At 37.2% G+C, this 26,024-nt stretch overlaps 1 protein-coding gene and 1 pseudogene across 2 annotated transcripts in view; one reads left to right on the top strand and one right to left on the bottom strand.

Moving 5' to 3' along the window:
* Window positions 1-26,024, bottom strand: part of Prkg1 (protein kinase cGMP-dependent 1) — a 1,244,729-nt gene that overhangs the window by 715,022 nt on the left and 503,683 nt on the right. The gene's annotated exons all lie outside the window — the stretch shown is intronic.
* Window positions 953-4,378, top strand: LOC101603658 (annotated as a pseudogene).

The following is a 26,024-nucleotide window of genomic DNA, read 5'->3' as shown; positions in this document are numbered from 1 at the left end:
TTCCAAGAGTAATAATCTGATAAACTATCTGAAAATATGTATAATGAGACTACGCAGGATAAATATTATGATGACAAGAATATATGAAAACTTTGGGCTGAAGAGATAACTTGGTGTTTAAGGTGCTTACCTGAAAAGCCTAAAGACCCAGGTTCAATTCCCTAGTACCCATGTAATCCAGATGCACAGGATGATGCATGTGTCTGGAGTTCATTTGCAGTGGCTGGAGGCCCTGATGTGCCCATTTTCTTTCTGCTTATTCCTCTCTCTCTCAAATAAATAAATAAAATATTCAAAAATATATAAAAAGTTCACATAAATATTATAAAAGCAGTATTCACTAAAATTAATAGTATAATCTAAATGACCAGCTTGCAGCTATATTTAGGATATTTAAAGAAGAAAAAAAAGGAGAATTAAGAATAATAACTATTAGGACTGGGCAGATGGCTTAGTGGTTATGGTGCTTGCAGACAAAGCCAAAGGACCCACATTCAATTTCCCAGTACCCATGTAAAGTTAGATGCATAAGGTGGTACACATGTCTGGAGTTTGCTTACAGTGGCTAGAAACCTGGGCATGCCCATTCTCTCTTTTTCTCTCAAATAAATAAATAAAATATTTAAAGATATTATTTATTTATTTGAGAGAGATAGAAAGAGGCAGATAGAGAAACAGAGAGAATGGGTGCCCCAGGGCCTCCTGGTACTGAAAATGAACTCCAGACATATGTGGACCTTGTGCATCTGGTTTATGTGGGTATTGAGCAATTGAACCTGGGCCTCAGGCTTTGTAGGCAAGTGCCTTAAGTGCTAAGCCATCTGTCTAGCCCAAATAAACTATTTATTAAAAAGAATAATTAAGGATTGGGTGTGCCACTGAATGGATACTGTGGGGGGAAAGGGTGGAGCAGGTTCCTTAGGACCGTCTGCTGCCACTCACTGATGTCAAGATGACTAAGCTTGGATTTTTACAGTTGTCCTTCGAGAAGCAGGGCACACTTCTGTCAGTGGCTGAAGTATTACCTTCTTCTACTTGTCTCTTTGTTGTCCTGAGATTTGAAAGTGTTATCCATAAGTTTGATATGTACTTTAATTACTGGACTACCCAGTTTCTGGATAAACAGAAGTTTTATAAATTTCATAACTGGTTTGATGATTGGGCCTGGTACGAATTGGGATGAACCACTGGAGGAACAATTTACCCAGGCTTAATCTTCACTTCTGCTGCAGCCAACCATGAGCTCCATTTTTTTCCACATCACCATTGACATTCAGAATGTCTGTTTTCCTGGCCCCTCTCTTCTCCTTCACCACTATCATTATGTACCACCTTACCAAAGAGCCCAATGATGCAGGAGCTGAGCTTCTTGCTGCTGCCATGATTGCTATAGTTCATGGACACATTTCTCAACCTGTAGCAAGCTCCTATGGTAATGAAGGGATTGCCATCTTTTGTGTACTGCTCAGTTACTATGTGTGGATAGAGGCAGTGAAGATTAGTGCCATTTATTGGGCAGCCAAATGTGCCATAGTTTACTTCTGCATGGTCTCTTCATAGGGAGGTTATGTTTTCCTGATCAACTTGATCCCTCTTCATGTCCTGGTACTGATGTCAACAGCCTGCTTCTTTCATTGGCTCTATGTTGCTTACTGCACTGTGTGCTGCCTGGCCACCATCCTTTCATTCATGCAGATCTCCTTTGTGGGTTTCCAGCCTGTCCCTTCATCAGTACATGTGGCAGCCTCTGGAGTCTTTGGTCTCTGTCAGATCAATGCTTTTATGGTTTACCTGCAAAGCAAGTTGAATCCACAGCAATTTGAAATTCTTTTCTAGAGTGTTATTTCCTTGGTTGGCTTTGTCCTGTTCACTGTGGGAGCTCTTCTTTTTCTGACAGGAAGAATATCTTCCTGGATGGGACATTTCTCCTCGCTCCTGGATCCTTCCTATGCTCAAACAACATCCCCATCATTGCTTTGCTTCTGTGAATGAGCATCAGCCTGCAATCTAGGCCTCCTGCTACTTGGACCTGCAGCTCCCCATTTTCACGTTTCCAGTGGGCCTCTATTACTGCTTTAGCAACCTGTCTGAGGCCTGGAATTTTTATCATTATGTATGGTGTGACCAGCATGTACTTTTCAGCTGTTATGGTGGATCTAATGCTAGTGTTGTGCCTGTTATGTGCATTTTTTCTGGCATCAGTGTCTCCCAGTTGCTGTCCACATATATGAAGAATCTGGACACAAGTCGCTAGACAAGCAGAGCAAGAAGCAGCAAGACTCTATGGGAAGGCTAATCAAAATCTAAATCATACGGAATCCTACTTTTTTGGATGATGGAACACTCAGGAGCTGTAGATTGTTGCTAGAAAATTTTCAGTGCCAGGGATGGGATACCTTCCAGTGAGTTGTTGGCCAGGGAAGTCCCTGATGTCCCCAAAACATTATAGGCCATTGCTAAGGCCCTTGGTTTCCTATCAGGAATAGATAGTAAGACCCTACTCCTGAAGACTCCACATACTTGGGCTGCAAGGCCACTGAGAAATCCTGCTGGAATTGAGATAAAAACTTCTTCCATGTAGACCAGCTGACAGAAGCTGGAAGAAGCCATTCTGCATGCAGCTCAATGGGAGAAAGAGAAATCACCAGTGAAGATACTCAACAGTGGACACTGCAAGCCTTGTATTTGGTCAGCCAGGCCAAATGAACCAATAGGTGCAACAGTGGCACATCTATCATGGTGGAAACCAACAATCCTCTAATTGGACTGGAGGCCCGCTCCATGGGAGGGAATACATCCTTGATACTAAAAACTTAAAACAGGGTAGCCATGAGCCCTAGGGGTGTAACATCTGCTGTTGTCTGGCTAAATGTATATGCTACACTTACCAAACTTCTCAGTAAGCACATCTCTTAATGTTCATACCCTTATATTAATGCTACTCTCACTTTTGGTAGAGAATCTTCTCTTTTCAGATGGCAGTGACCTTGGGACAACTCAAAAGGTATCATGGTGCTAGAAAAAAAGTGACCGCAGTGCTCAGTACTGCAATATCTCTATCACACCTTCCAAGGCTCAGGGTCTAATGAGGAATAGGTGGTGGAAGGAATGTAAGAGCCAAAGGAAGGGCAGGACTCCATACAATGTGATCCCTCCAGACACAAAATGGCCTGGATATCCATGGCCTCACAGTGCCTGATACTACCTGCACAAGACCATCATAAGAGGAGGAAAAGATCACAACATCAAAATTAAAAGAGAGACTGATTGAGATAAGGAGGGAATATGATGGAGAATGGAGTTTCAAAGGGGAAAGTGTGTGGGGGGAGGGCATTTCATGGGGTATTTTTTATAATCGTGGAAGTTGTTAATAAAAATTTGGAAAAAAAAAGAATGAAGTGGAAAGTGGGATGATATTGGTCATGGCTTTCTTTGTCATCACCTGTAGTCTTCATTTGACCTTGTTGACCACTGATGCCTTCTCTCCATCCGTTGTTCTGTCTGCCCACAGTGGGGATGACAGTAGAATCATTTCTGATGACTTCCAGGAAGCATATTATTGGCTTCGTCATAACACTCCAGGGGATGCAAAGGTCATGCCATGGTAGAATTATGGCTATTTCACAGCCATGGAAAATTGGACTATTTTAGTGGATAATAATGCACAGAATAATACATTTCTCAAGTACGGCAGGCAGTGGCTTCCACAGAAGAAAAGGCCTATGAGATCATGAGGGACCTTGATGTCAGCCATGTGTGGGTCATTTTTGGAGCCTCACTGGTTGTTCCTTTGATGATATTAACAAGTTCATTTTCTAAATATTTATTTTTATTTATTTTTTTATTTGTGACTGAGATTGAGAGAGAGAGAGAAAGAGAGAGGATGGGCATGCCAGGGCTTTCAGCCAATGCAAACAAATTCCAGACATGTGTGCCCCCTTGTGCATCTGGCTAACATGGGTCCTGGGGAATGGAACCTTGAACCAGGGTCCTTAGGCTTCACAGGCAAATGCATAACCATGAAGCCATCTCTCTAGCCCTTAACAAGTCTCTTGAATGATCCAGATTTGAGAGAGCACAGATATGGAAAAACATATCAAGGAGAATGACTATTATACTCCAACCGGGGAATTCTGTGTGTGCCGTGAGGACTCTCTAGTACTGCTCAACTGCCTCACATACAGCATGTGTTATTACCACTTTGGGAAGGTCTACATAGAAGCCAAGCACCCTCCAGGATTTGCCCGTATCTGAAATGCTGAGAATAGGGATAAAGACTTTGATTTGATGTCCTGGTGGAAGCCTAACCACAGAGCATGGGCTGGTCACGATATATAAGGTAAAGGGCCTGAATAATCGAAGTTTGTCAAGAACATAAATGTCACTCTGAGCTCTGATATGCTTCACACTGAGTGTGTCATATTTAGGATGCTGAAGATTTTTTCCCCTATATTCAGTTGATAAGAACTGAGCCAGATGGGATTAAAATTGCGATAGTATTGGCTGGGAAAATGCAATGATTTTTATAATTCTGAGCAGGTTAGCAAATGAAATGTCACAGCTTTAATTTGGTAAGAGAGGATTTAAAAAATGTGCCTTATTTGTTTTCACTGAAACCCGCTGAATTGAGGTATGCAAAAATTTGTGGTGGGCTAGTAGACCTTATTCATGTTCAAGTTCTCTAAAGGAACCAAATAGGGGCACTTTTTCTATCAAGAAAACTTAAGGACTAGCTCTGACTCTACATATTTAAACAACTTGTCATAATTTCTGCATTGTTATACCCATTACAATGAATTGCATATATTAGGTACTTAATAATTTTTTATTAAATGAGTAAAAAATTTAAAAATCAATAATTCAATAAAGTTTCTTTAATCAATTGCATCAGTAGACTGGGGTTATATAGTGATAATCTGTACTCTAAGAAATATCCTTCATGTTTAAATAGAGTTTAAAAAGTGCTTCTGTACATAATTATTCAAATCTAATGAAGAATTAAGACAGCTACATAACTAAATAGCTAACATAATTATAATCATACTATATACCATGTAGAAAAAAGAGGACTAGAGGAAGATGTGTGTGCATGCATGTATATATGTGCATGTTGCTATTTTAGTGGGGGTGGTCAGGAAGAAAAAAAGAAGTGCCATTTGTGCAGAGACTTGAGTATAATACATGATATGTCATGCAAAGACTCCATAGAGGGCTGGAGAGATGCCTCAGGAGCTAAGTTCCATTCCGGGAAAACCTGAGGTCCTGATGAGGCATGAAATCTTCAGCTTCCATGTGAAGAGCTGGGCATCACACATGCCTGTAACCCCAGTCTCCCAGTGAGGAGCAGAGACCAGAGGATTGCTCAGGATCAAGTTTTGGTATCAATAAGAGATTCTGGCTCAAATAAGAATGGGCAGCAAAGTGACAGAGCGGGACACTTGACATTTGGCTCAGCCATTGCAGCCAAATGCACCCTGTCACAGGTGAGCTAATAGGGCTCTGCAAAGGCACATAGATCTGCATACACACACACACACACACACACACACACACACACACCAGAGTACATACATCACACACACCATACCACAGCACATGTATCACATGCACCACACCAAACATATACCAACACATCATATACACACCATGTCACATAATACCACATATATGATACACACACACACACACACACACACACACACACACAGTATATCACATTCACACAAGCAAGACAAAGGAAGACTCAGCAGTAAGGAGACATCAAGGATCAAATGGTGATTCCAAGGAAAGTATATCTGGCCATTAAGAATCAAGGAGATGAGTCAGAGGTTATATGCCAAAGAATGTTAGAAAGAGCACTACAGTCAAAATTAGGAGTCTGTATTTTCATCTGGGTGTGATGATGATCCAGAGAAGAGTTATAAGGAAGCCACAAGGTCAGAAGCAGTCTTATGAGATGAACCACAGTGTGGATAAAAGGCTGTGGGATGGCTATGTGGAAGCAAGGAGCTCCTTCCCGTAGAGTTGAGAGAGAGCATGTCTGCATGAAGAGGGAGCAGTGGTTCTCATAATTCTGAGCTATGTTTGGAAAGTCAAGTGAACAGAGCAGTCTGGAATATTGGACATAGGCATGAAAAAACAAGGAACATCAAAGATTGTCCAGGGCCCCAGCAACAGAAGAAATGCTGATGATGTCTTCTGAAATTGAAGAGATTTAGAATTGAGGACAAACCAAACAGTCTCTGGATGTTCAGAACAGCTTCCACTCTACACCCTGAATGTTAACTTCAGTACAGTCAGAAAGACTCCCCTTAGACATTTTTCAGGTGACAACCTATATGGAATTGTTTTTTTAAGACTTCACATGGTTCTGTCTGCTGGATACTAGCTTTTGGTTTATTTCAAGAGAACGTGAGGACTTTCACCAGGAGCTCTACAAAATATATTTAATGCAATTCACATAGACCTAATTAGCCCTCTACCAGAGCTGTGAATTCCCAGGAAAGAGGACAGCAGCACCTCCTTGAACATCTAGTCATTTTCTTGCACAAAGGGATTCAAGATTAATCTCAGAATTTGAATTATTTTTTTTCCTTATTAACTGCAAGTTGGAAGATCTATGAAGAGAAATTTATCATTCCACCTGAGCCAAGTGACATTTTTTTTCTTTAAAAGATGATATGGCATGTCTTAAAATGTGCACTATAAATGCTTTTCCACACACTAGCATCATCATATAGCCTGTATGTCTTGTCATATTCCACAAAATATTTGCAACATTTCTCTCTTTAATGTCTGCTTATAATTAAGTCACTTTAAAAATTATTCAATATTGTATATAAGTACAATGATTGAGATGGGGAGGGGATATGATGGGGAATGGAATTTCAAAGGGGAAAGTGCGGTGGGGGGAGGGAGGGTATTACCATGGGATATTTTTTATAATCATGGAAAATGTTAATAAAAATTGTGAAAATAAAAAAATAAAAATAAAAATAAAATTTAAAAAAATAAAAATTATACAAGTGTACATTTTAATCAGGACTTTTACATAATTACCTCAGAAAATTACTCTTCAGAAATTTAATTGTGAAGAAAGTGAAAACATAAATAAATGCAGTGGTGTTGGGAGTACTGGCTTCCTGTTAGGTGGTCTTGCTCAGTTTGAGCTCTGCTGCTAGGTGCCTGGGTGGTCATGAACGCATCGATCTGCAGCCATTTGTTGTCACGAGCTTGGAGGAAGCATTCAAAATTAGATACAGGGAAATAGTTCAAAGGTAAGCAGCTTATAAAATGCCATGGTGTTGGCTTGCAAATGTCAATTTCCCAATTGCTAATGACCAGTGTAATACCACTGGAAAAGACACTTGGTCATAAAAAGCTTCATCAGTGAAGAAGCCAGGGTAGGCAGCGGGGAGGAGTCAGATCCGCCGTGTGGTCACCGTGAACATGCAGCTCATCAGTGGCTTTCTCTGCATTTATGTCATAGACAGGAGTTTGTGTGGAGTGGTTTGAAACACCGATTTGAAGATCTCTGTTGAAATGAAATAACAACTCTTAGGGCACAGAGGACAAAGTCTTTGTGCCATGCTACTGTTCTTATTGCTAGGTTCTAAGGTACAACTCCCCAGAAGTGGCCACCACTGCTTGGTTAAGAGAATTTGAAACCTCCAGAAACACAAATCCCTCAAGAATACTTTTCCATTTATGATGTTTTGTTAAAGAAGTGACACATGTAGATTGTGGATTTTAATGAATTCATATTTTTTAAAAGTTTACTTAAGAGAGAAAGAGAGAGAGAATGGGCACATCAGGGACCCCAGCTGCTGCAAACCAACTCCAGATGCATGTGCCACCTTGTGCATCTGGCTTATGTGGGTCTTGGAGTATCGAACCTTTGTCCTTTGGCTTGGCAGGTAAGCACCTTAACAGCTAAGCCATCTCTCCAACCCATATTTAGCAAATTTTGCTCACATGCTCTTGTTTCTTCCCTTGTAAATACTTTTTTCATCCTATCTACACCTGGAATCGTCCCCAACTCTTCCATTGTGCAGTCTCTGATTTCTTAATATCCATGCGACAAGAAATGTTTGGACAGACAGTAAGACAATTTAATTATCTAGCTTAGTTATTTTTACATCTTTACTCATTATCATTTCAAATTGAATATTATGCCAACATAGACATTGTTCTTCTGTTCCACAGTTTGTTAATTCCTTTTTGTCATACCTTTGGATTGTTTCAGACAGTCATTCCACAGCTGTGACTTTATAAAATCACGTATATTTTACTTTCTCCATGTGCCATAGGCCATGGAGAAGAGAACACATTTCTGTCATACTATAGACTCGGAATAGCATAGTGGTATGTAGTGGTTGAAGTGTACACAGAAGCCCCCTCAGTGTACAAAACATCATAAAATGCTAAACTTAAAAAGTTATTTAAGAAAGTATGGCTGAACTAATAAGAAAAATATTTGAAGGTCAGCAGTAGGGCATGTGCAAATTAAACATTGGACCTCTGGGCTGGAGGGATGGCTTAGCGGTTAAGACGTTTGCCTGAGAAGCCAAAGAACCTTGGTTCAATTCCCCAGGACCCATATCAGCCAGATGCACAAAGGGCGCATTTGTCTGGAGTTTGTTTGCAGTGGCTGGAGGCCCTGATGTGCCCATTCTCTCTCTCCTTCTTACTCTGTCAAATAGATAAATAAAAATAAAATATAAAAAAGAAAACACATTGGACCTTTGTCCTGTGGGTTTTCCCATTTTCCAGGAACCAGCCTTCTGCCTTACAACATGATCCCTGCATTCCTTCCTTCTCTTAAGCTCTGTACTTTCTCATTAAAATCTTTCTAAACTACACTCTAGGGTCTCTGGATTTCTTCATTGAAATTCACAAGAATGCAGTGATCACTGACTCTGTGGAAGTTTTATGTGGCCATAGGCTTCCAGCACCCTAACTCCTGAGGTACAACCTGATCAAGATCTGAGTAAAACTCTCACTCTCAAAGATACCCCCAACCCCCATATCATTTCCAGTCCTTAAAGAGTTTGTTTCCAAGTAAGTAATTTAGATAAGGATGTATCACATTAGCAACAATACATTTCAGAGTTGCTTGTGACTGACATTGGCATTATAGCCCAACAACATTAGCCAGCTCTCTTACTGTTCCAACACTTCTGTTGGAAATGGGGCAGAGGGAAATTATCTGTGAGAAGGCAATCAATAAAAGTGACATCTCATACTTGAATGACTCACAATAAACAATTATTCACCTGATTTCTACACATACTTATTCACACACATTAATTGCTACCCCCAAAGCTTTGTTCAAGAAGAGAATACTCAAACATGATGAAAGAGTTAAAGATGGGGAGCAAAGCTGCAGAAAATTATCTATTTGGAAGAATCCGATGAATTGTTCTTATCTCACCAGGTTACTTTCTCATCACTCTGACTCCAACAATGAAGGTGGAAAATCAATTTCATTACCAAGCAACATTTCCAATCACAGTCCTCTAAACTATTCAGCATTTGAGCTAAAATTTCCAAACTATTTTATGAATGATCTACCTTAATGCCTATGTGATGATTTCATAGTTCTCTTTGACAAAATATAAAAGAAATACTCTTTATTTGGAAACACTATGACATTGTATCTGACATTTAGACTCATATTGACATTTCCCAAAACATAATGGTTCTGTGGTAATGTGACATTAGAAAAATTTCATGAAATTATCTTTGAGACCTCAAGATTTGCAACCACAATTATTAATTTTTCTTATCTCTTTGAAAGTAGTGGCTTCTCTAAGGGATAACTGTAAATTATGAACACAATAGGGATTGATAACTTCTTTCTCTCCTAAGACTCACTTTGTTGGCTATGTGGGCTGTAAGCTTATTTTTTTCTGCCTCCCAAAAGGTATTAGAAGTGCATTAATTAAATTATTACAACAAAAAGGATTTTGATATTTTGCATACTGATTTCTCAGCTTTACAATAAATGCAAAGAATAAAAAGAGCAACCTGAAAATTGTTCATATCCCTTTCAATTCTAACACTGAAATTACTAATTACTTAACAAGTTCTATTCATAGAGAACTTTCATCAGGAAGCAACAATTATTTTATAGATATCTATAACTAATCAATGCCATTTTACAATTAAGTTTATTTGTAAGATTAGAATTCTCATGGAAAAATTAATATTTAAGAGAACTAAGTTAGCTGAAAGTCTAAAACTTAGTTCAGTGGAATTATTTTCTAGGTCAAATTCTGCATTGTTTTAAGATATATTTTGAAGTGTGGAACATATCTGTAGTTTTAAATTTATGATTTTTAGTTTAGTATATTATATATAACAATGTATTTTAAATTTAGAAGAGTGTCTCACTAAAATTTATGTTCATCTAAGCTTATTTTAAGATACTGGAATTCTCTGGGGACAAAAGCTTTTATCACACATTCAGAATGAGTTACCTCTTATGTGGATTTATGGTATCAACCCTGTCATTTGTCTTCTCTGGATTTCAAGTTGATTACCTGAGAAAGTAACCTGTATCTTATAGACTTCTTGTGAAAAAGATTAATTGACAGCTAAATACTAAGTGCCTAGGAGAGGGAAGACATGCATACAATAAATTGTACAGTTCCTTTATATTTCCCTTTACATATAAAATTGTAGCCAGTTATGAGTACTGTTCACTTTCTCATCTGGGTCAGTTTTCTTTTGGCTTTGTTGATACATTCAGGAAAACTTTCCATGACTGAGGAAGGAATAGAAGAAAGGTGAATGAATTATTTTCACACAGCTGGTTTTGCTCTTCCCATATCAATGACGATAACAGATATATTACACTTCAGGGGAATGAGATCATCTTTAAAGTTCAGGATGTACACAATAGGTTCAGGACAGTGAGAGGATGAGTTGCACTGTATTCTCATGAGTACAAGTATTACTTGACTTGGAGATAATTTTGTTGAAATTATTCTTTTTTTTTTTTTAAATTTTATTTATTTATTTGAGAGCGACAGACACAGAGAGAAAGACAGGTAGAGGGGGAGAGAGAGAATGGGTGCGCCAGGGCTTCCAGCCTCTGCAAACGAACTCCAGACGCCTGCGCCCCCTTGTGCATCTGGCTAACGTGGGACCTGGGGAACCGAGCCTCGAACCGGGGTCCTTAGGCTTCACAGGCAAGCGCTTAACCGCTACGCCATCTCTCCAGCCCTGTTGAAATTATTCTTTAAACTGGGTGTGGTGGTGCACGCCTTTAATCCCAGCACTCTGTAGGCAGAGGTAGGAGGATCGCCATGACTTCAAGGCCACCCTGAGACTACATAGTGAATTCCAGGTCAGCCTGGGCTACAGAAAGACCCTACTTTGAAAAACAGAACAAAACAAAAAAATTATTCTTTATTTTACTGAATGATAGTTTTGCTCAAATAAATTTAAATAATTTGACCTAGATTTCCCCCTCTTGGTTTCTTCAGTATTTTTTCCACAAATTTAGGACAAGTGCATATCTGTGGAACCTTACATACTTTCAAAAAAAATCCAAACTTTTCAGACTTGCTGTATAAACTATGTTAAATGTGTGCCTTACTTGTGAGGTTGTTGAAAAGGTTGAAGGAGAATAAATATGAAACACATTTGGTTCCTGGCAGGCACTTAAAAACTGTCATTTTTCTCCCTGTTTTAATATTAAATATTTATTTAGAACAAGTGCTGCCTCTCAAATGCATTGTTAAATGGTGCATATTACCAACTCTGCTTGATATTTCAAGTTGAAAAGCTCAACTTATTCCATGAAATATTGCTCTCTGAATAATGAAGGTTTGGCATTAAGTATTTCCATGCTTCCTGGATTAGGGAGCATGTGCCATTTCAAGGAGATCATGAATATGAAGTCTATAACTTAAGCAAGTTCATACTTGGACCAATGATGAAAGATTAAAACACATTCTACTTTCCAATCTGTATAGCCAAGAATAATATCAGAACTATGAGAAATATCAAAGAGCAGATTATTCTGTTTGGCAACTAGTCATGCTTGACCAGCATTTAAAATTGAGTGACAAAGAATTAATGAGCCAATCTGTCATTCTTATTTTGACACAAAAACAATATTTAAGAGACACTGACAGCTAAATTTTCCATTTTCCACCAGTGAAAAATCTACTTCTTTGGTATCTCTTGCTTCTAGTTTCTCTTATGCAATTTATATGTCCTGGCCTACTTCAAGTCCCATGGTTCCCTGCTTGCATGTGCCAATTTAATGTACTTTTTTCTTGGCCTCTCAGCAGCTATGCTTGACTTCCACAATCCATCTTTTATACTGATTTTAGTGGGGCAACTTTCCCAAAGACAAATCAGACCATGTCAGATATTATATAGCAATATAAAATTCTACAATATTTGATAGCTTCAGAATGGGGCCTCAGTTCTCTAATAGACACAAAACCTGGGAAGTTAAGACAGGGGAAGGGAAATAGAGCTTGGTGTGGATTTGAGTAATTTATAATTCCTCAGTTGAACACCCAACAGAAAATACTTGGTGAAGGATGAAAAATCAAGAGAGTGTGAGACAATCTCACAATTTTATGAGACATAAATTGGGATTCAGGACCTGATAATTGAGAGACACCATGGGTAACATGCTAGACTTGACCCTTGGATTCTCAAAAGCTTTGCCCTAGGAGCAAAGGGAAAGCAGAAATAGAATAAGTTAGAACATATAGAAATGCAAACCTACCTCTGAGTTAGCTCAGTCCCTGATTGGGTTAGACTGATCTGCCTTCTCTCTAATATTCTGCTAAATAAAAATGAAAGTTATTTTTAAAGTATTAGCTAAGACATATGAAATTATATCTCTCTATCTCACTATCATCTATCTAACATCTATTTATCCATCTGACAAGTCTAGCAAAGTATTACTAGAATGTAAGCATGCCAGAAAACATCAAAGTAAAATAAAAATTAGATTATAGAAACCTACTTAGGGGTGTGCCTGATTGCTGAGTTTTAAGACACAGACTTTAAATTACCACAATTTGCATGTTTCCACATGTTTTAAAATGTTAGGTCCATTCAGAGCAATCTCAGTCTCGTCAATGTCAACAAATGGCCGCATTCTAGTGGTCATCTCTGATTCTAACAGATCCTTTGGTCCCTAATTCAATCCATCACCAAGTATAATAGACCTTCACATACATATTCCTTGCTGTATGCTTGCTTTCTCCCTGGTTGCTACCTGAAGAGATGCCCTCTTTCTACTAGGAGGAAAGGAAGAGCCTGATTTTTGAGGACAGAAGACCCATGAGAAATCCAGACAAAAAGGCCTTGCTAAGTTTTTCTCAGTTTAACTCTGACAATACCTTTTTGAATACACATCTCTATTACCTTACTCTTTAAATCACTCAGTTTTAATGGATTCTGGAGTCTTTATTTCCTTTTGAAGTTTTCTCATGTCACATAAGATTTAAGTGTACACACACAGACATGCTTTCTCATGCTGATCTATCCTTTTAAATGTAGTTTACAAGCAGCTGTAGTCCTAAGAGGATAGAGAAAATTTCCTCCCATGCAATTGTATCATTTCCTGAAACAGCCCTTCTGTGACTCAGCTTCTGAAACAGATTTCTCTGTCTCCCTTCATAATTTCTTCTATGTTTCTTTTTTCTGCTGTAGTTTTCACTTATTGGCTATCTCCCACATAGCAAGGTAATCTCAGTGACGTCATGTCTATATTCTCTGGGCTTGGAGTGCTCTTGCACTCATTATGGAGTAAAGAATGCTGTGGCTGCACATCAGCATCATCAACATGGGCTCTGGCTGTCTTCAAATTTGTTGCTAACATTCTTTGCAGATCTAGGACCAAGTCTATATTTAATATACTCACTCATGTACCAATTGCATTCACTTCTCTTGATTTTTCTTCATGCTTATGCATCTTAGAATTGAGAACTATTAAAATCATTTATGTTCTATAACATAGCTATTGAACATCCATCATCTGTGAGGAATTGGGTAATCATAATGCTGTGACACAAATGGCCCTATTAAAATACAACATGAAGCAAGGAGAGGTTGTAACACAGAAATATGCTCAAAAAGTACATCACACCATTTTTAGATAAGTAATTTCATTCTAGTTGTTAACTGCATACAAATGAGCAAAAATTTCTAATGTTGATTGGAATTGAGATTTGATTGGCACCTCATTATAATTTTATAACTTGGAAAACTATTATGTAGCTAAACAACAAATTAGTATTCTGTAGATTGTTGAGGAGTTTTACATTTTTAGGCAGATTATTCTCTTTTTATTGAAAAATAGCCACCTAAAGTTTAAGGAAAATAAATGTCTAATAAAAGGAATAAGGAGCCAGGCATGGTGGCACACACCTTTAATCCCAGCACTCGGGAGGCAGAAGTAGGAGGATTGCTGTGAGTTTGAGGCTACCCTGAGACTACATGGTGAATTCCAGGTCAGCCTGGGCTAGAGTGAGAGCCTACCTCAAACAAAAAAAAACAAACAAAAAAAGGAATAAGGACATTAGCAGCATAAATAGTATTATCTCTCAGAGGCTTATAAACAGAATAAAAACATTACATTCTATTTTATCTTTCTCAATTGTCAGTATCATATAGTTTATATATGCCTATGTAAAATGAACAGGAATATTATGTGAAGTTATTTCTTGTGCTTTTTATTTGCCTATAAAGCTATTTAGTCCATTCATTCCCATTCATTAAGAAAAGAGGAGGCATTTTAAAACATAAATAAATAAATAAATAAACTAAAAAATATTTTATAGAAATATAAAAAAAAAAAAAGAAAAGGGAAGGCAATCTTTACACTCTCCCAGAAATACCTTGCAATACCCAGAGAAAGTTTTAGTTGTCACAACTGTGGAGATGGTGCTACTGCTATGGGGTAGATAGAAGTGGCAGATATTATTTATGATTTACAATGCATGAGGCAGCCACAAAAACCAGCTAAATACAGGCTTGAGCTGAGAAATTCAGATTTATTCATAAGTCTGTGATACCTAGATTTAAATCTCAATAAATTTCCACCAACAGAAGTTCAAATGACTCTTCTGAAGATTAAAATATTGCAAATATTCTTGGTCATATTGTAAATGGTTTTCGCCTTCCCCTTTGGCGGTGGATCAGATTCATCTAGATTCGAAAGTCGTTGACATCATCCTCCTGCTTCCTGCAGTTCGTGCCTGGCAGCTGTGGCAGCAGCACTTACCACCTTGCTGCCCACTTCGACGTTTCACAGATTTGGACTGGCTCTGAGTCTTTGGAAGCTGTATAATGGCCTCATCAGAAACACATTTACCATGCTTTGCCTATGAATTTTAGAATTAATTCCCTGCCTTTCTCTGCGCTAACAAAAGCCTAATAAATACCTTATTTGGATGTCAACCCTGGAGCCATATAAAATGTCTTTTTTATAAGTGCTTTTTAAAAGCTTGTCATTCATAATAAAGGGTACATATTTGCATGTAAGCTTAAAGAATTTCTCAATACTAATCACACCAGAAAAATCACAACCCTGGACAAGGAAAAGAAAATCAAGATGAGAGAAGACCTTTCTGTTCCCCCTCAGAATCACTACCCAACCTCTCTTCCTCAACATGGATTCCTTAAGCCCAAAAGATTCTTTGTGTCTGTGTTGGTGCTTTACACAAATGCAGTTAGATGATCTGATTATTTTATGACTGACAGATCGGAGCAATTGTATTTAGGACAATTATATCACCACATAATAGGAATTTCTTTTCATGTGCACATTTCATGGTATCACTTTATACATGTGTATCAAGTTATCCTCTTCTTGCTCCCACAAAATACCTGACCAAAAGCACTCTGTGCAAGAAAAAGTTTTATTTCAGCTTACAATTTCAAGAATAAGTTTCATCATGACAGGAAGCATGTAACCAGGATGAGCATGAAGCCTGGGTCACATCTCTACACTGTAAGGAAGGAAATAATTTGAATACTGAACTTGGAGTTGTGCTATATTACCCTAAAGCCCAGTGACATCCTTCTTGTACATCCAATAAGGCTCCACCTTCCAAACGCCTCACAATTTTTCCAAATTGCCACCAGCTGGACACAAAGTATGCAAAACATGAGATTGTATGGGAGACATGTAATTCAAACTGCTATTCCATGTGACAAGACATTTTATTATGTCATCTTATAATTGTTATGTGATCCCTTCAGTTGTTTTCTATGCTCTTTGGTGCAATATACATATATATATATATATATATATATATATATATATATATATATCTCCACATGTACAGATTTAATTGATACTATAAAATAGTTTCTTTGTGTACACAGTAAAGAGTATGTGTTCCAATGGCTTAATTCACTCATTAGCAATTGGACTTAGCACACTTTTTCAAGTAGCCATTGGGCCTTATTTTAAGCTTAATACATATTTCCATTATGACTGATAAGGTTAATCATTAATAATTATTTTTAAAACTATTGGATATCTTTTTATGGAATATTTATTCAAATATTTGCTGTTCATTTTTTTTAATATTTTATTTTCATTTATTTATTTATTTGACAGAGAAAGAGAGAGAAAGAATGGGCGTGCCAAGGCCTCCAGCCTCTGCAAACAAACTCCAAATGTGTGCAACCCCTTGTGCATCTGGCTAACATGGGTCCTTTGGCTTTGCAGACAAGCACCTTAACTGCTAAGCCATCCCTCCAGCCCTGCTGTGCACTTTCTTTTTTTTTTTTTTTTTTTTTTTTGGTTTTTCGAGGTAGGGTCTCACTCTGGTCCAGGCTGACCTGGAATTCACTATGTATTCTCAGGGTGGCCTCGAACTCACGGCGAACCTCCTACCTCTGCCTCCCGAGTGCTGGGATTAAAAGCATGCACCACCATGCCTGGTGCAAACAGAAGTTCTTTAATGTAATCTAATTATTATTGTTTTCTTAAATTTGTGCTTTTAATCAACAAAAAACAAAGAAATCAGCTGGGAGTTAACAAAACTCACTTTAATCTCAGTGCATATTTTACAGGACTGATTCTCCATAATTGGTTTAACTTATCTATCAAGAGTGAGTACCAGAATTATGGTCAGAGTTTACCAATGTCCAACATCATATGTCAAAACAACGCACCTAGAATACTCCTGTTTCCTGAAGCCCTTCTTCCAGTGCAGCATCCACTGGATAATATGGAGAAAATTCAATGTAACTATTTGTTGATACATACAGGTACACATTATCCTACTTTCTGTTGATTAAATTATTTGCTGCAGCTACCTGCTTATCTATGCCATTGTCTTCTGAGGACTGATATAAATTTCCTATTGTGTTATCTATATAAGAACATTTTTTTCCTTTATTGTAGTTCCTTTGAATATAATTTGTGCATGTTCACACATACAAATACACACACACACACATCCTTGTTACATCTGCAGTAAACTATAACTTTACTAGTCATATTAACTTAAGATTGCCTTTAATTAAATTTGAGAACTGGAGTGTTTAACAAAGTTCCTTTGATAATTATATTAACTAGTAACTACATATTTCCTCATTATGAAGCTAGATTTTAATTATTATTTATTACATATTATATATCACCACTGTAATCAGCATATAAACAAATCATAGATTGTCAGATATAACTAAATCACAAAACCCAAGGGCTCTATTCAATTACACTAAAGGGCAGGAGGTTTTTCTTATTTCTAATCAAATAGCTTCTGCAGACAGACAGTCAAACTTCACTGGGTCTTAGTATTGAGTATACATCAAATTCCCCCTAACTGAACATGAGAACTTTTAAAATAACTGAATAAAGATTTTTGCTTCTTCTGAAATCTGTACTTAACACTTGTCTTTTCCAATCAAGGCCTGCATATCTGAAAGTGACTAGGAAAACATGTAACCTTTATAAATCTTCATCCTAAAGCCTCTTTGATTAAAATTTGTATTTGGGAGCTGGAAGATGGCTTAGTGAGTGGTTAAGCGCTGGGCTGTGAAGCCTAAACACCCTGGTTTGAGGCTTGATTCCCCAGGACCCACATAAGCCAGATACACAAGGTGGCACATATATCTGGAGTTCATTTGCAGTGGCTGGAGGCCATGGCATGCCCATTGTCTCTTTCTCTCTCTCTCTCTCTTTCTGTCTGTTACTCTCAAATATATAAGAATAAACAAAATTTCAAAAATTGTATTTGGTTATATTTGCAAGTGATTATCAAGGAAAGCATAGAGATTATCTCATTTGTTTGCTTTTCAACCAGAAACGCAGCAAAATGATGACTAGTGTGACCACAGGTCAAGTGTCTGGATTTATATTAATGACAAAAGGGTACCGGACATTTGCCTTAATGAGGTGAATTGACTCATTCAAATTCTCAGGTGCTAAACTAGAGGTAGTTAGAAGCCCTTCTGCCAAAGAGTTTCTCAGTGACTTTAGTAGTCCACATCTGACCCCAAGACCTAGGCCACTCAAAAAATTGGAGAGCTAGCAATAGAATTAAAATATAGCAATATATTGTGAGGTACAGTATTTGTTTTACATTGATATACAGTTACAATTCCGTCATAGTATATCTGCTCTGTTTAGTTGATGGATTATCACCAATATACATTACTTTGACAAAGGCGGATGAACATTAGCCCCAGAGAAAGGCACTGAGATTCCATAATTCAGACCCAGAGCAGGACAGAATAACTGCAACAGACTTCCCCAGATCAGAAGGTGAGAGGAGTCGGAGAGGTCAGAGGCGGCACAGAGACAGACTTGGTCAGTTTCAATGTATCTGTGGCCTTCAGAACATATAAAATTGCAAATGTCCTAACTGGAACTATCCCATAGTGAAATGCAGGGGATTCAGGAGAAATGGAGGGGGGCTAGCGGAAAGCAGGGAGGGAGGTAGAAAGTGAAAGAGATAGACAGCCACCTATAACTGTTCTGCCTTTAAGCAGCTTCAGGATCAGAAGGAAGTTGCTTTACTTGTTTCTTACATTGACATAATATCCTTGGTTTCACAAAGTTGTGACAATTATACGAGAATGTATGTGAAAGTGTCTGACTGAATGAGAACTGCAAACATTAGTTTTCACTTTATAGATAATAAAGTAGGTCTTGGCCTGGCTCGAGTGACCTGATTAGATCATTTAAAATGTTTATATATGTAGTTCTTGTCACTCAAGATTATGAGATGGGTGTAAAAGAAAAAAAATTGGTAAGTGGTATTAGAAGATGAGAAATCTGGGGCATGCCTGTAAGTGTGGTAAAAATCCCTAAGAGATAAAAAAAACATAAAATTCATATTCTGCCAATTTAAATATTTATAGAACTCTCCCTTTACTTTTTTTTCTCATAGAAGATTTCCAGAACTTATTTTATAATTGATTTGTGTGTTGGAGCATCGCTATTTATACACAGTTCGAGTTGTAGCCATCAACTATAAAAATAGGCTCATATAAGCAGGTTTACATTTCCAGGAGCCATGCCTGGGAATGTAATGTACACATCATTGTGGCCACAAAGCACTCAGAGTTCCCTGCATGAGATTCAATTATAACAATTCACTGGCCTTTGTTTCTCTAAGAGTTAACATTCCAGGGGTACTGCAACTTATTTTGACAACAGCCATCAAATGTGCATGAACTGGATTTTAAGAAATCAGAAGAAAAAGAGACCATAGAGGAGGATGAAAGGATCCAGGGGTTTATGGCTTACTTTTTTCCACATGGTAGAACCCAACACCTGTCCTGTTTATTAGTGTTTCAGAACAGGAAGTTTGACTTGAGCATAAACTTCTTATTTCCTAATCTCCCCAGGGAATGTGAGAGCATTTCCTTACAGCATGAGATCACATATGCATGGTGTGCCAGGAAGCATTACATACAACACCATGTACATCAGTACTGCATATGCAGAACCACATAAATGTTGGGCATATGTATCAGTGTACATATATGCCAATATGAATGTGCCTACTAGATCTCTCTGTTTTCTCACTTCCCAAATTACCTATTATATTTTAAGTAAAAACATTCAGATCCCAGTCCTAACTTTACCACTTTACTATTCGCCTGGCTACAATCTCCACTTGGATAGGAACTGTCTACAGAATTCACTGTCTTAACCTTAGCAATTGCTAAACAAGCCATACAATAAGCATTTCTTGAATAAAAAAGCAAGAAATATGTTTTTTTTAAAGAAACATTCCCTTAAATTAGATATTTGTACTTAATTATTTGAAGCAAATAATTAGGTAGCCATTATTTTAAAATATGGTAGCTCACAGGGACTGAAATAAGTTTTACCACCTAGACTTCACTTTTGCTCTCTGCTTCGGTTAATTTGGGAAGAGTGCACATCCTCTCATATGGTGGCAATGAGGAGCCAATCAGTTCAGTTTTAGGAGGCTGGTCGATGAAGAGCTGTGTAAGTGGCTTTTTGTTGTTGTTTTTGTTTTTTACAAGGTAGGGTCTCACCCTAGCTCAGGCTGACTTGGAATTCACTCTGTAGTTTCAGGATGGCCTTGAACTCACGGCAGTCTTCCTACCTCTGCCTCCCGAGTGCTGGGATTAAAGGCGTGTGCCACCACACCAGCTGTGTAAGTGTCTTTGCTCTCACTTCACATACTTAAGCCATGACATGCAATCATTAAAACCAACTGCACTCCTGGCAAAACCCAGAGAGTATGAATACCTTATGGGAAAAAAAAAATGGAGAATTGTCTCAATAATCCAAAAGACAACACAAGAAGATTATACAAGGAAACCTCTGTGTTGTTAGTAAGTAAAATTCCAGGACTTCAGAGGCAATTGGTTTCTAATGGACATAGCAGGGAAAGCTATGTGGAGAAACTGTTGATAACATTCTATTTTCCCCCAGCTTCTGCAACTACTCACACTTCTACATTTGGGTTAAATCCAAGTAAATACATTCTTACCTCTTAGATATTTTAAGGCAGATGCCTCCTACAATTAATTTTTTAAATAGCTGTATAGGTTATTTGATGAATTTAATAATTTAAATATGAAAATTGCTATAAACAGAAGGCATTAGTAATAATCAGCTGCCTGAGCGAAGCAGTGTTGATTTGGGGAACAAAAAGCACTCATACACCTTGACCTTAGCATCTTCTCATGACAAAGGTTTTAGGAAGCTGAAGATGATCAGGAAAGTAAATGTCAATGATAAAAGTGACTCTAAGTAATACATTCAATAAAAATCACAAAATAACTTTCTCCCAATAATGGCTGACAGATACAGAACTACAAACATCCTTCATGTTAAGAAGTCTCTTAGAGACGTATTCAGATTTGAGCTCTGATAAAAGAATGAGCAAAGTTTGTCGTCCTCCCACCCCGTACTGACTGGAGCATTAGTCATGGCAATCTGTATATAAAATGAACTTAATTGTCAGTAGGTGAATGGATAACAAAGATGCGATAATAAACATAATAAAATACTATTCAGCCTTAAAATAAAAGAAAACTTTGCAATTTATGATAGCCTGGAGGAACCAGAGAATGTACATTTAGTTAAATAGGCTGGAGATAGAAAGTCATGATTTCACATACGCATGTGTTGCTATAGGTTAGGGATGTAAATGTTGAGTTAGATGTAGCAATTAGTCAAACAGATCTATTTTACCTCATGGTGCCTATACTTGATAGAAAACTAGTATATATTATGAAAATAAGTAAGACAATAAAGTTTAAGGATTTAAAATGTCAAAATTTATATCAATTAGCTCAAATTAGCCAGTTCATAAAATATCCATAACAAGTGATCATGCTAAAGGTAAATATATATAATTTTATTTTTTAATTAAAAATAAAATATTACTGGTTAAGTCCTAAAATTAAAAGAGAGAGAGAGAGAGAGAGAGGGAGAGGCATACAGTTATGACACAATGCTCAATTTGTAGAATCAAAAAAAAAAAAAAAAACCAAACAATCAACTTCTCCTTGCATAGTGCAAAATCTTATAGGATGAAGTATAGTTCTAAAATATTTATTTACTTAGCTCAGTGTACAGATATTTTTCCCATGATGTTATTGGCATTTTAAATGGGCTGTGTCAATCAAGGCTTATTGTGTGAATATTTCAACACACTATTGAAATAACTATTTAAACCATTACAATGCTGTTAAGGAGTCACCAGCTGTAACATTACTAATGAATATTAATGTTCTTTTATATTTGTCTGGAACAAATAAGAGCAGTTGTCATGTTGCATCAACAATTTTAACTTGGAAATCTGGAAAGTCATTTTAATGTGAAGTGCCCTCTAGATTACATTTTGTGGTCAGCACATAACCATGAAGTCAGCTGTGATCAATATAGCCAACAGTGATGCCATTGGAATAATGCCATAATAAAATGAGATTTAAAACAACTCATTTCCTCCTTCTGCTCTGTCCACTCAAAGAAGGTTGATTAAATTCCTTCTAACTTGATCAGATTTGTTTAAGGTATCCATAAGAAGAAGTTAAATGCTTTTCAATCACTTAGGATGAAAAGAACAGAACTGAAGCAAAATAAAAAGAAGCTAAAGAACAGTGGACTAAGTATTGAGAGTTTTCTGCCATTTGGATAAGATCAGTTATGAGAACTCATAACTATTGGTTAGATCTAAAGTGATCAGAGCATTCATATGTGGCAAAGTATTTGTTTATAAGTCATCCAAATAAAAAATGATGAGACTCTTCTAGGAAAAATTTCAAAGTGATCTGTTGGTGTTAAGTCTATGTTAATGAATGCTTTGATAATTTGTTATTGACATGCTATAGCTACAATGCCTGGAATTCTTTTGAGCTTAAGTAACAGAAAGTTATTTTTTTTTAATGTCCTTGTAAAAAAATCATTTACTAAGCAAAACATGTACATATTATTGAACATACAAAAATAAAACCTAAACCTAATCATAAAATACACTATGTGGTAATTATCACATTTGTAATAAGTTTATACTAATAATATAGCATAATAATTGTTTTTTTACAAAATTAATTATTTTGTGCATGCACATGTAAGAGAGGAAGAGAGAGAGACACACACACACAGAGTGCATATGTTTGGGTATGCTAGAGCTTCCTGCCACTGCATATGAAATACAGACACATGTGCCACTTTTTGCTTCAGGCTTTACATAGGTATTGGGGAATTGAATCTAGACCAGAAGACGTTGCAAGAAAGTGCCACTAACCACTGAGAAAACTCCCCTACTCTTTAATATATTTTTTTTTTTTTAGCATTGACCACAATGGTAATTCTATAGAATTCAAACACTTTGTAAATTGTGTTCAGATAAATATTCAGGGCAGTGGAAATGTAGCTCTATTTTCTCTCTCAAAAGCACATGTCTTGGGCTGGAGAGATGGCTTAGCGGTTAAGCGCTTGCCTGTGAAGCCTAAGGACCCCGGTTCGAGGCTCAGTTCCCCAGGTCCCATGTTAGCCAGATGCACAAGGGGGCACACGCGTCTGGAATTCGTTTGCAGTGGCTGGAAGCCCTGGCGCACCCATCCTCTCTCTCTCCCTCTATCTGTCTTTCTCCCTGTGTCTGTCACTCTCAAAAAAATAAATAAAAAATGAACAAATATTAAAAAAAAAGCACATGTCTTTCCATCAGTTGGATTTCAGAATTCTTCATCTTTGCAAGACAGACCTGTGCAAGTCACAGACCTTGCAATTGGTTTATAAGCAAGCATTAGTGGCTGATAATCACCAAACCTAGCATTGTGGGTTAGCTTGTTAGCTTAAGGAGAGGAATTTGCATTCACAATTCAGCACTAATTTCTCATGTTGACTAGACATTTCAGAATACAATCTGTAATATTTGCTGACAAAACATCAGCAAACATTTTATAGATCACAAGCATAATTTCATTAGTGATCAGATTTAGATAAAATCATTGCTCCCATCTTATAGACTAAGAAATTAATCTCAGAGTATATGTGATTCATCCACAGTCACACACCCATTAAGTTAGTGAAGCTGAAATTGTTCTTGCTCTCCCACCTACTAATAATGTTCATTTTCTAAATCCTAGAAGGTTTTTGCCAAAGCATGAGGATATGTACACAGATTCTCCCTTTGTATTAGCAAACAGCACAATATTGATTCTATATAATTGCAGAAACATTATATGTAATCTTAGGTGAACTCAAATATGAATCCCATGTTCCTCAGAGAATATACTCAGCAAAACTAGCCACAGTGTCTTATGTGGCATGCCTCAGAAGGTGGTCAGTAGCGTCAAAGTGAGGATGGTTCAGATTGGTCCAGGTGCTTGTCTACCCTATGGTTTTGAATTTGAATTCTTATATTCCTGTTTCTTGGAACCAAAAGATCCCAACAGCATCAGAAAGTCCAAACAGACTGGAATTAGTTACACATTTTTCAATTAGGCTGCTTGTTTCATTGGGTAAATGTAACTCGACAGAGTTTCAACATGGGATACCTCAGAAGTTGGTTAGTCAGTGATATTCTAGTGAATTTAGAGTGGTGTTTGGACCGCTTAGGGATTCATTCACTCCCTGCCTTGACTCATACAGTCTAGAAAGGAGTTAAGTTTGTAAATCAGTTTTGTTTGCCTTGTCATTTTTATGAGCAGTAAGAAAACAAGATTTATGACTCTTCTCATAAAAGTATATGTCACCTCAGATGCTACATGAAATTTCAGAAGTCATATACATATACACCCTACCCACAAGACATTCATAGAGCACTTTTTCTATTGAGCAAAAGAAAATCTGTGCTTATGTTTGATCAAGACCAAATAACTGCACAGATGCCTCAGAACAGCCAACACTTACAAAGAAAATGCAACTAAAATAGGGTAAATTTATATCCACAATACTTTTTTATTACCATCTAGTGTAAAGCAAGGGAGCTTTGTCAGAGCTAGCAGCAGGTCAGGCCTAAGGAGTCTTACAAACCCCATTATTAAAAATAATGAATGGACACAAGCTGTCTTGGAAATTTCACTCCCTGGGGAAATGGACAAGCAGCCAGCACAAACGTGGTTGGTGAGGACATGAACACACAAGTCAGAGACTTTTGAAGAAGCAGAGATGGAGAAAGCTTGCATATCAGCAGAGGACTCCCATTAGCCAAGACACATGGCTGTGACAGGTTCCTTAGGAACCCTTCCTATGGGTAGTATACTTCAATAGAAGTTTCTAACAGAATTCTATAGAAAACTCAACCTCCCCAATTTTTTCAATCACAATCAGTGTTCAATCCAAGCATTTACTGTACTTGTCAAAGTTATAGGTACCCAAAGTATAATTTATCTGATAGTTTCATTTACCCAACAAAACAAGCAGGCTAATTGAAAAATGGATAACATTCCAGTCTGTTTGGGTTTCAGGAATTTGAGCAACAGGAATTTTAGAACATATACAACATTTTACATAATCAAAAAGAGAAGTGATCTAATGGAGGGATATAACATGATTCAAAATAATAGCAAAAGGAAATGATGGTCACATAAAGACAGGAAGTATGGACATTCTCAACATTATATTACATAAATAGATGGACAATCATTTTAAAGACAAATACATTTTCAATTACTTTTTATCCTTGTATTAAAACTCAAATTGAGGAGCAAGACAATATGAGCTGCCTAGCATGGTTCATTATGTTTAATTTTTGCTTTGAGACAGGAAAACCTTAAAAAACAGCCCTATCAAGACCACAAGGAATGAGGAACTCTCAAAGAAATCCTTCATCACAGTGGCATGGTGATATTTAGTAGGAAAAATAGTAAAATAAATGCAGATATTTCCTATAAAAGCATCAAATCAGGATTACCTGAATAATCAACCTTCTTGAATACTATCAGGTACAATATACCATTCATATTGTATATGAAAGTTTGAGGCCATGATGGATGCTATTAAAGTCTGTTTTCTGATATTTGAATCTTTTTTTTTTTTTTTTTTGGTATACAAACTGTATTTTTTGCAGAGCCTCCACAAATACACT

Source organism: Jaculus jaculus, chromosome 1, assembly GCF_020740685.1.
Source record: "Jaculus jaculus isolate mJacJac1 chromosome 1, mJacJac1.mat.Y.cur, whole genome shotgun sequence".
NCBI lineage: Eukaryota > Metazoa > Chordata > Mammalia > Rodentia > Dipodidae > Jaculus > Jaculus jaculus.
The sequence above is the reverse complement of the archived record's forward strand: the minus strand, read 5'-3'. Positions and strand labels throughout refer to the sequence as shown.